The sequence below is a fragment of the Cyprinus carpio genome, chromosome B10 (assembly GCF_018340385.1).
Source record: "Cyprinus carpio isolate SPL01 chromosome B10, ASM1834038v1, whole genome shotgun sequence".
Lineage (NCBI taxonomy): Eukaryota > Metazoa > Chordata > Actinopteri > Cypriniformes > Cyprinidae > Cyprinus > Cyprinus carpio.
In genome coordinates this window covers 1,670,381-1,679,270 of record NC_056606.1, presented here as the reverse complement: position 1 = coordinate 1,679,270, position 8,890 = coordinate 1,670,381, and the positions used below count along the sequence as shown (strand labels likewise).

The 8,890-nt window shown below is 35.6% G+C and overlaps 1 pseudogene; it reads right to left on the bottom strand.

The window, feature by feature from the left end:
- Window positions 1-498: 498 nt before the first annotated feature.
- The window catches only part of LOC109092205, a 17,972-nt pseudogene continuing 9,580 nt past the window's right edge, over window positions 499-8,890 (bottom strand).

The following is an 8,890-nucleotide window of genomic DNA, read 5'->3' as shown; positions in this document are numbered from 1 at the left end:
ATTGTTGATTTTGTAAATATTCTTTTTTGGTTTGTATTTGTTTTGTGTGTTGTGGAGTGTTTTGTTAAAAATGTGACATTGTGGATAATGAAAATAAGAATAGGAATGCCATATATTGTCTCATGTAAAAGTGTAAGAACTCTTAAACTGTCAAACTTGAACCTTCACATGTGTTTTTTGGAGATACTTGTTCATTTTGCAGCCTCCCCAGTCTAACCCAATAAGAATATTGTTCACTGTTAAATGTCTGTAAAATAATTTCATCTCTCTGTATGATTTTTGTCCCTAATGATATTTGTAAGCAATTCTAATAAGAATTTATGTCAATTCTGCATAACATAAAAAAGCATCATTTTCAAAAATCCAAGCAGAGCAGAAGGTAAAAAATAAAGAATTATTATAATCAAAGTTGTTAATGAAGCAAGGGATGTTATATTATAAAGTTTAAAATGTTATTAATGTTGAAAAAGAATTGAATTTTGTATTTTGATTAGTTATTTATTTTTCCTGTGTGACTTGAGGTTTAACAATGACATATATAATGTTATCCTGGTACTGCTCAGAGCTCGGTGTGAACTTCTCCACTGCATCTTTGTATTCCTGAATAACTCTCTCAAGGTTGGATTTTTCGATGGCCCCAAGGATCGCACTGGCAATCGCATCGATGGCAAACCCTAACACCCCTAAACCAATCATAGCCACAGTGCAGGTACTGATCCTGCCCAGGGTTGAGACGATTCGACTAAAGATTACCCCTTTGTTAATTAATTCAACCACAGCAACAGAAGCAGCCATTGTCACGATGCCCATTGTGGTAGTAATCAACCACAGCAACAGAAGGCAATCCTGTCAGAAATAGGAGTAGATATATCGCGGAGCTTTTTGTACAACTCTGGGTCCAGTTTTGCCTTCAGCTTCTCATCAATGTGGGTCAGCTCCTTTTGGATCTTGCTAATGGCACCGATTAGGGTATCACAGTTTTCTCTGATTTTGTCTTGTTTTTTATTGGTTGATGTGTTAAGAGTGATGTGTGGCAAAGAGTGTTTGGAGTGATGTTTGGGAAGCTGTTTTTTGGCGTTTTTGGTTATTAGTTTTGTAAGTCGATTGTTGTTGTTTAGAGTGGCTTGGAAAGCCGGTTGGTGGCATTGAAGTTTTGAGCCTGGAAAGAATAAGTCACTCCAAGACATTCTGAGTGAGGACCTGGATTTGAAAAGAAAATGAAGACAAGAGGTGGTGCACATTAAGTGGTAGTCCACGTGTGTCATATTTTCCAATATGTGAAATGAGGCAAAAAAGGGGAGTCAGTTATAATATTATTACGTGCATGAGGTATTATTGTGGTTGGTTTTATTTTAGATGGTAGCCAGTTCTTTGTTCAAGGTCAGTAACTGGGAATGTATCAACGCATTTTAAATGAATGTCTCTTCTCCACAGAGCTGCACCCCCCCTACCTTCCAAAACACACAGCCGTTCACAATGTGGATGCAGATTAGTTTGAATGGGAAAAAGTACAAATAAGTAAAGTGTCTTCCCTATACCACCTAGTCATTTTAGCATTTTACCATTGTTCAGTAAATGAGGCACAATGTGTTTTGGGAGTAAAACATTACACAGAAATATGTCTGTATTTAAAACGAATTCAGTTTGTCAGTCTATTAATTCCTCCCACTCTACCAGTAAATGAGGCACAATGTGTTTTGGGAGTAAAACATTACACAGGTTCAGTAGTTATGTCGGCGTCCAAGAGCAGGCTGGTTTTTAGTCTGGGTGTGGGGTTGGGTTTGGGTTATGGCTAATGTTATTACATATGGTGTTATGTGCTGTGGTGGTTAGATGGTGAGGGTGGATGTTCACTCTCCTTCACTGGAATCTGAAAACAATCCAGTTCCCCATTTCTCCTCCTTTTTCTTTATTAATTAGTAATTGATTGGTGATGAGTAAGTAAGTTAAGTACAGGGTGGTTTGTTAGATGGAGTAGGTGTTGGTTCACTCCCCCTTCCCTGGAATCTGAGTCACGGCCTCCTAAGAAAGCATTTGCATTTACTGCCCACTCCTCCTACAATAATGATCCCGCAGAAACATTATTTTTAATAGTTTTAATAAAGCCATGTAGTTCAGAGTGTTAACACATAATGGCAAACACAAAAACATGTCATGTTACCATTTCAAAACAACTAATGAACACTAAAACCACAAATTCACTTTAACACTTCGAACAGTCAAATGGTTTAACAAATAGTTTCATACTTTACATGTTCAGTGAATCCAAAAATCGAAGTCCATCTCTCACTTAAGACGTTTCCCTTCAATATTCCCTTTAAACTCTATCTTAGCAGACAAGAAGTGTAGGCTCCTTTGTCTTCCTGTCAAATACATTTTGATATATCCAATTCATGCATAATAGTCATTGATACATAACTGAATACACATTTTAAAAACAATCAGCTCATTATGTTTGAAACTAGAAAGAATAAAAAAACACTACCATTGAAGCATTATTACATTTTTTTTCCACCATTGGATATCAAACCTAATATGGCAAGAATTCAAAGACCAGTGCCAAGGAGTTCAAATAAACAAGCCCAATTTATTAACAGCGCTGGGAGAGCTCCCTGCCAGGCAATTTCAATGAGACAAAAATAAAAGAGTGATGTGTGGCAAAGAGCACTTGAACATAAAATAAAATAAAAATAAAACAAAAATATTGTTTATTGTTTTAAATTTTTAATAAGTAGAAGTTTTTTTTTGTAACAATAAATATTTTTGTTTCTAACAATAAATCTTTCACCTCCATCTGCCAATTCATTTACTCCCATTTTTTTAACGTTGAATTTTTTTACGTAGCAGTCTGTTATAGTAGATGTTCGGTTGGTTGCATTTTTGATTTTACTATTCGCTTATTTATTGTTAGCTCGATGCCCTAAACCTTATGCAGATAATATATGAACTGAAATAGGTAAGACATGGGATCTGTAGTTGATTATACATACTGAAATTTTATGATATAGGCACTCTCATTGATATCGCCCTAACTACTCTACCCATACTGAAACGGATCAGCCAAAGAGTCCTCCCCTCATCTTATGTCTAAAGCGGCTTCCCTAAATCATTTCAGTGAGCAAGCTTTTTTATTTGATTTAGCTCAAGTGTCCTGGAAGAACATTGAACTTATCCCTACTGTAGAGGATGCCTGGTTCTTTTTTAAAAACGCCTTTCTTGCCTGCTTAAACAAACACGCACCACTCAAAAAATTTAGAACTAAGCTTAGATACAGTCCTTGGTATAATCCAGACCTAACAAACCTAAGCCATCACAAAAACACCTTGTGGCGTGCCGCATTAGCGTCGAAACATCCCCATGACATGCAATTGTTTAAGGAAGCAAGAAACCAATACACACAGGCAGTTAGAAACGCTAAATCTAGTTTTTTTAAACAAAAATGATCTTCCTGTGGTACAAACAATAAAAAATTCTGGGACACAATAAAGTCTATGGAAGGTAACAACACTTCTGCCCAGCTGCCCACCGCTTTAAGATTTGAAAACACTGTCACCACTAAAAAATCCGACATTATAGAGAATCTTAACAAACACTTTGTAAGAGCTGGACACGCTTTCCATCTGGCACCTTCTGTCACAGCTATACCACAGCCCATAGTTCCCCCAGTCAGTCTGCCACTCTTTTCTTTTGCCCACATCCAGATAGTCGATGTTTTGAGGGAATTACATAATCTCGTTCCATCCAAATCAGCTGGACTGGACAATTTAGACCCCTTATTTTTAAAATTGGCTGCTCCTGTTATTGCCACACCCATAATTTTGATTTTTAATATATTTCTTTTTTTTTTTTATATCTTGACACTTCTGAAAGTTGCTGCTGTAATCCCTATTTTCAAAGGGGGAGACAATTTAGACCCCAATTGCTACAGACCAATTTCTATTCTACCCTGCCTTTCTAAGGTTTTTGAACACCTGGTAAACCAACAGATCACTAATTATTTTGAATCTAACCATAGCCTATCCGATATGCAATCGGGCTTCCGAGCTGGTCGGGGTTTCAGATATGCAATAGTTATTGTGATATGGTTGACTTCATATCTGCTACTCGAATCGCATCATATCTGCTATCGACCGCAAACATTACTGTGCAGCATCATATCGACCTCCGGGTCAATCATACCATTCTTATTGGAAGGCTAAAGGGTCTGGGTCTTTCGAATCACTGCCTTGCCTGGTTCTCTAATTACTTCTTAGATAGATTCCAGTGTGTTAAATCTGAGGGCCTGCTATCTAGCCCACTGGCTGTCTCTACGGGGGTGCCACAAGGCTCAATTTTGGGCCCCATACTCTTTTCCTGGCTGTCTCTACGGGGGTGCCACAAGGCTCAATTTTTGGCCTTTTTTATGGGTGTGTATGAAGGTTATATTTTTGTCCCTATACTTTTTTCCGATTTATTTAATGAGTTGTCACTGTTCTTGAGGGTGTTTATTTGATATTCAATAGCATACAAAATTCATTCTTCTGTTTTCTTTTAATTTTTAGTCATAGTTATGTGCATGATTTTCAATCGATCTCTCTCTGCACCTTCATACACAAACCAAATTTCTACTTTGGACGGTTTTGTTTTGGAAATTGTTGACACTTATAAATACCTAGGTATTTGGTTAGACTCATCTCTCTCTTTCCATACCCATATTAACAAACTCCAGTCTAAAATCAAATCCAGGATTAGTTTTCTTTTTCGTAACAGAGCTTCTTTCACCGTCCCTGCTAAACATGCTCTTGTGAATATGACTATTCTTCCCATCTTGGACTTTGGTGATGTGGTCTATAGATCTGCTTCTAACACTCTACTTAGAAAGTTGGATGTATTATACCACAGTGCTATACGCTTTGCCACCAATTATACTTTTGTTATTTATGATTTTCTACACACTCATGGGTTGGCCTTCCCTTCACATCCGACGTCAAAGACACTGGTTCTATTTCATATACAAAATTATTTTAGGCAAAGGCCCTATCTACTTGAGAAACCTAATTTTGGTAGCTTCTCCCTCTCGCAATCTACGCTCAAGTAGGTTCATCTCATTAACCACTACCAATGCCAGGCAAAGGCCCTATCTACTTTTGATTCGTAATTTTTTTCTTTTCAGTTTTCTGCCGCCAATGATTGGAATGAACTCCAAAAAACTTTAAGGCTTGAATCTATCGTTCCGTTATCCACTTTTAAATGATTGATAACTAACCTACTGTCACACCACTGCTCATGTTAGCATCATCATTTTCCTCCTGTGTAAACTAGAGCAATTTGTTTGAATTATTGTTTTACTACTGTTTATGTTAGAGTAATTATTTTCCTCCTGTGTAAACTAGAGCAATTATTATTTGTTTATTTTACTCTAGATGCGCGTTTGCTATATAGTTTATTTACCTAGTGCGTTCTTAAGATTTTGATTTATTTTTGTATGATGTGCTTCGACTGAACAACTATTTGTAACCTGTACCATACTGTCTTGTCTTTTATGTGTAACTTATGTTGTCTGCACCATGACGCTTTATCTTGGCCAGGTCGCCGTTTTTAATGAGAATGAGTCCTCTATGTGCCTACCTGGTTAAATAAAGGTTAAATAAATTTTTTTTAAAAAAAAGCAAGTGAAGCAGCGGTCAGCTAAAAAACAACAGCAATGTATGTGGGAGAGACAAGGGTCCCAGGGGGTCGCCTTGCCATAAAGTACTACCCGAGTGTCGTGGTTAATCACATTCGGTTTACTCTTGCTTTATAACGAACAGAAGTCGTCTGTACTGCTATTCATGAAATGATCTGTGCGGACAGACGATTGTTGTCGTTTTGATTATATTTTTTTTATTGTGAACAGATTTGTTCTGTTTCATCGTTAGCGGTTGGGAACGTAAGTTATTTTTATTTGTTGGCGGTTGGGAAGGTAGTGGATATGAAATCTACAGACAGCAACACCGAAAGTACTCCAACAACGCTCAAGAAGGTCACAGATACAAGGCATATTCGTTTCTGTATTTAACTTAATGTGTTTTAAATTAATGTTGTTGAATATTTGTGTGTCCAATGTTTTTGTGAATGTTGTTGTTGTATTTTTTGGGGATGTCTTATATAGGGGTAACTGTATTTATAGTTAATATATGTTTAATTAATGATAAATAAATAAAATATGTACAAAATTTTTATTAATTTTTTTTTTTTTTACCAAACTTTGCATATATTACACAATTTCTTCCTACCAGCAAAGGTCATTCAAAATGATCTGGACAGCATTCAGGACTAGGCAGACACATGGCTTTTTTTTTACATATATAATGAGAAAAGCGTAAGTATTGCATCACCCGGGCAATAAAAATGTGCATTATAAATATCATATGGGGAGATAGTGAAATTGAAGAAACTAGCTGGTGAAAGATGAAGGAAGATATGGGAGTTTATGTTGGAGTTTATTTTTATATGTATTGTTGTGGATATTTTGGGGAATGTATAAAAGAATGCTATGGATATGTGTGAAAATATGAAAAAGACCTAGGAGTTTATGTTGAAATGTCTTCATATGTGACCAGGCATCAGAAGTAGGGATGATTTTCTGTTTTTTTAATTATGTGTTAGTTGAGATCATGAAGAAGCCTCTCAGTGTTTAAGTGAGAAGTGTTGAATTTAAATCAAGGGAAGTAATGTTAAAACTCTACAATGCATTAGTAAGACCTAATATTGTGTTATAGGTTTAAATATGCAATGTAATCTGCATTCTCTCTATTTCTCACACACACAGACACGCACCCCTCCTCCTCTTATTTAATTAAATTAGCAATACAAGCATACAGTAGGGGTTTGAACGGGATATCGAATGTGTGTGGATTATGAGTTTGTTTATAATTTGAGTTTTAGAGTGCGCACACTCTTCGGCCAATTTGAATTATCAATTCGGCGTTAACAAGTTATATTTATTTAATTTACTTAAGTTACAAGAAGTGATTTTGGATTTTTCTTCTATTTGATTTGGTGGTCATGATAGGAAATGTCACTTATGTCAAAGACACATGGGTGTTCCTGCCACATCTCCACTATCCTTTCCTCACCTTGCGGGGCACAGCATTTCTTTTTTATTTTTCGGGATAAAAATGCTGCCCTGCCTCGGAGGTGTCAATCACCGGGCTACGTATTTTTTAAATGGGCATAATAATGTATTCATTTTTTAATACATAAAACCCAAATCCCCACAACACAATTGAGCTCACTAGTCGTAGTATCAACTCGAGGAGACGGCAACATCTTTACAATACCGTTTAAAATAAAAATTCAAATGCCTAAAGTTTTAGACATGTTCTAGTAGTACATAGACTTTCTGATTGTTTTGTTTGTGTGTTTACTTTCTTTTTGATTTGTTGTATGTGAATTATTTGTGTGACGAGTGTGCACTGATAATATTTCTTTGGAGGGTTTTTTATTGTTGTTATTTGTTTTTTTGGTTATATTGTTAGAGGTTTATAGTCAAAATATAAATCTTGAACATTTACTGTGCCTTGTTCGTGGTGATATTTTCAAGTTTATTTGTTGTATGTTTTCATTTACTTACAATCACGTTTGCTAGCGATCATTTTTTTGTTAAAATTTTAATTTTTGAGTTTCTTGTTTAATACTCAGTTTTCAGAAGTTGATCTCTGGTATCGTGTTTTTTATTTTTATAGGAAAATTTTTTTTTAGACCTTTTAAGACTTTCAACTGAAAATTGGTCATATTTAAGACCTTTCAGGCCTTAAAATTGAAAAACTAATTTAAGACTTTTTAAAGTAACACAAGGTAGGATTTGCTCTCGGGGTCCCCCTACAGTTGTGAAACAGTATTGTCCTCTACTACTGTCGTAAACTCCTACAACACATTCTCACCCCAAGGAGTCATATTCTGACGCCTTTGGAAAGTTCGTCAAAATCTGACACTGGGGCAGCTTGCCTTTAAGCGTGTATGTGACGCCTGTAGTATGGGTAGGGGGATGCACGTGCATTTGTTGACAACCATGATAGCCCTGAACACTGCAGGAGGAGTTTGAATGCTGCTGTTGTGCTTTCGTATGCGTGTGTTATGTTTTCGTCGCGTGTGAAATGTCTTAATTTTCTGCATGTCATGTGATGTTTTATTTTTATTTGTTTTATTCTTTTTTTTTTAATTTGTTGTATTAATATAATTTAATGTGTCATATATTATATCGCGATGCTCACGTTTACAAGCCAGTCTTTTTAGTGGTTTTTTGGAATCTTTTTTATAATTTATTTTATATTTTTTAGTGGTGCTGTAGTTTACATGTAATTGTTTATATTATAATATTTACCTTCAAGGTTTTAGGGTTTGTTTTTGATTAGATATTGTCAGTTTTATATTATATAGATCTTAGGGTGTCAGTTTGGTGTTTTGAAAGCATAGACTGTAAAAAAAATAGTTTGAAAGACTGTTTACTAATGTAAGCTCTCCAAGCTATGCTCTCTACAGAACATAAAATATTCATTTTATTTTTCGTGTTGATGAGGAAAAAAAATGTTATACGGGCGTGACCGCTCTGAAAGCGGAACTAAAAACTTTAAAACTTTCACAGAGACCTCAAACAAGCACAAAGCCTTTCTTTAAAATTAATTTCGTTTTGCATTAATTGTATCTTAATTTTAATAAATGTTTCATCAAACAATGACGCCTGGATTTAATGTACAAATAGTAACCATAGCAGACAACAATCCACATTTATGGAGTAATTCATCAACCAATATTGCCTGGATTTAATAAATAATTAGTAAATATAGCAGACAATAATCACGACATGGAGGTTCCGGCGCCTGAACTGCAGCTCGTCTCATAAACCGAAACTACCCAGATAGCAAGCAGA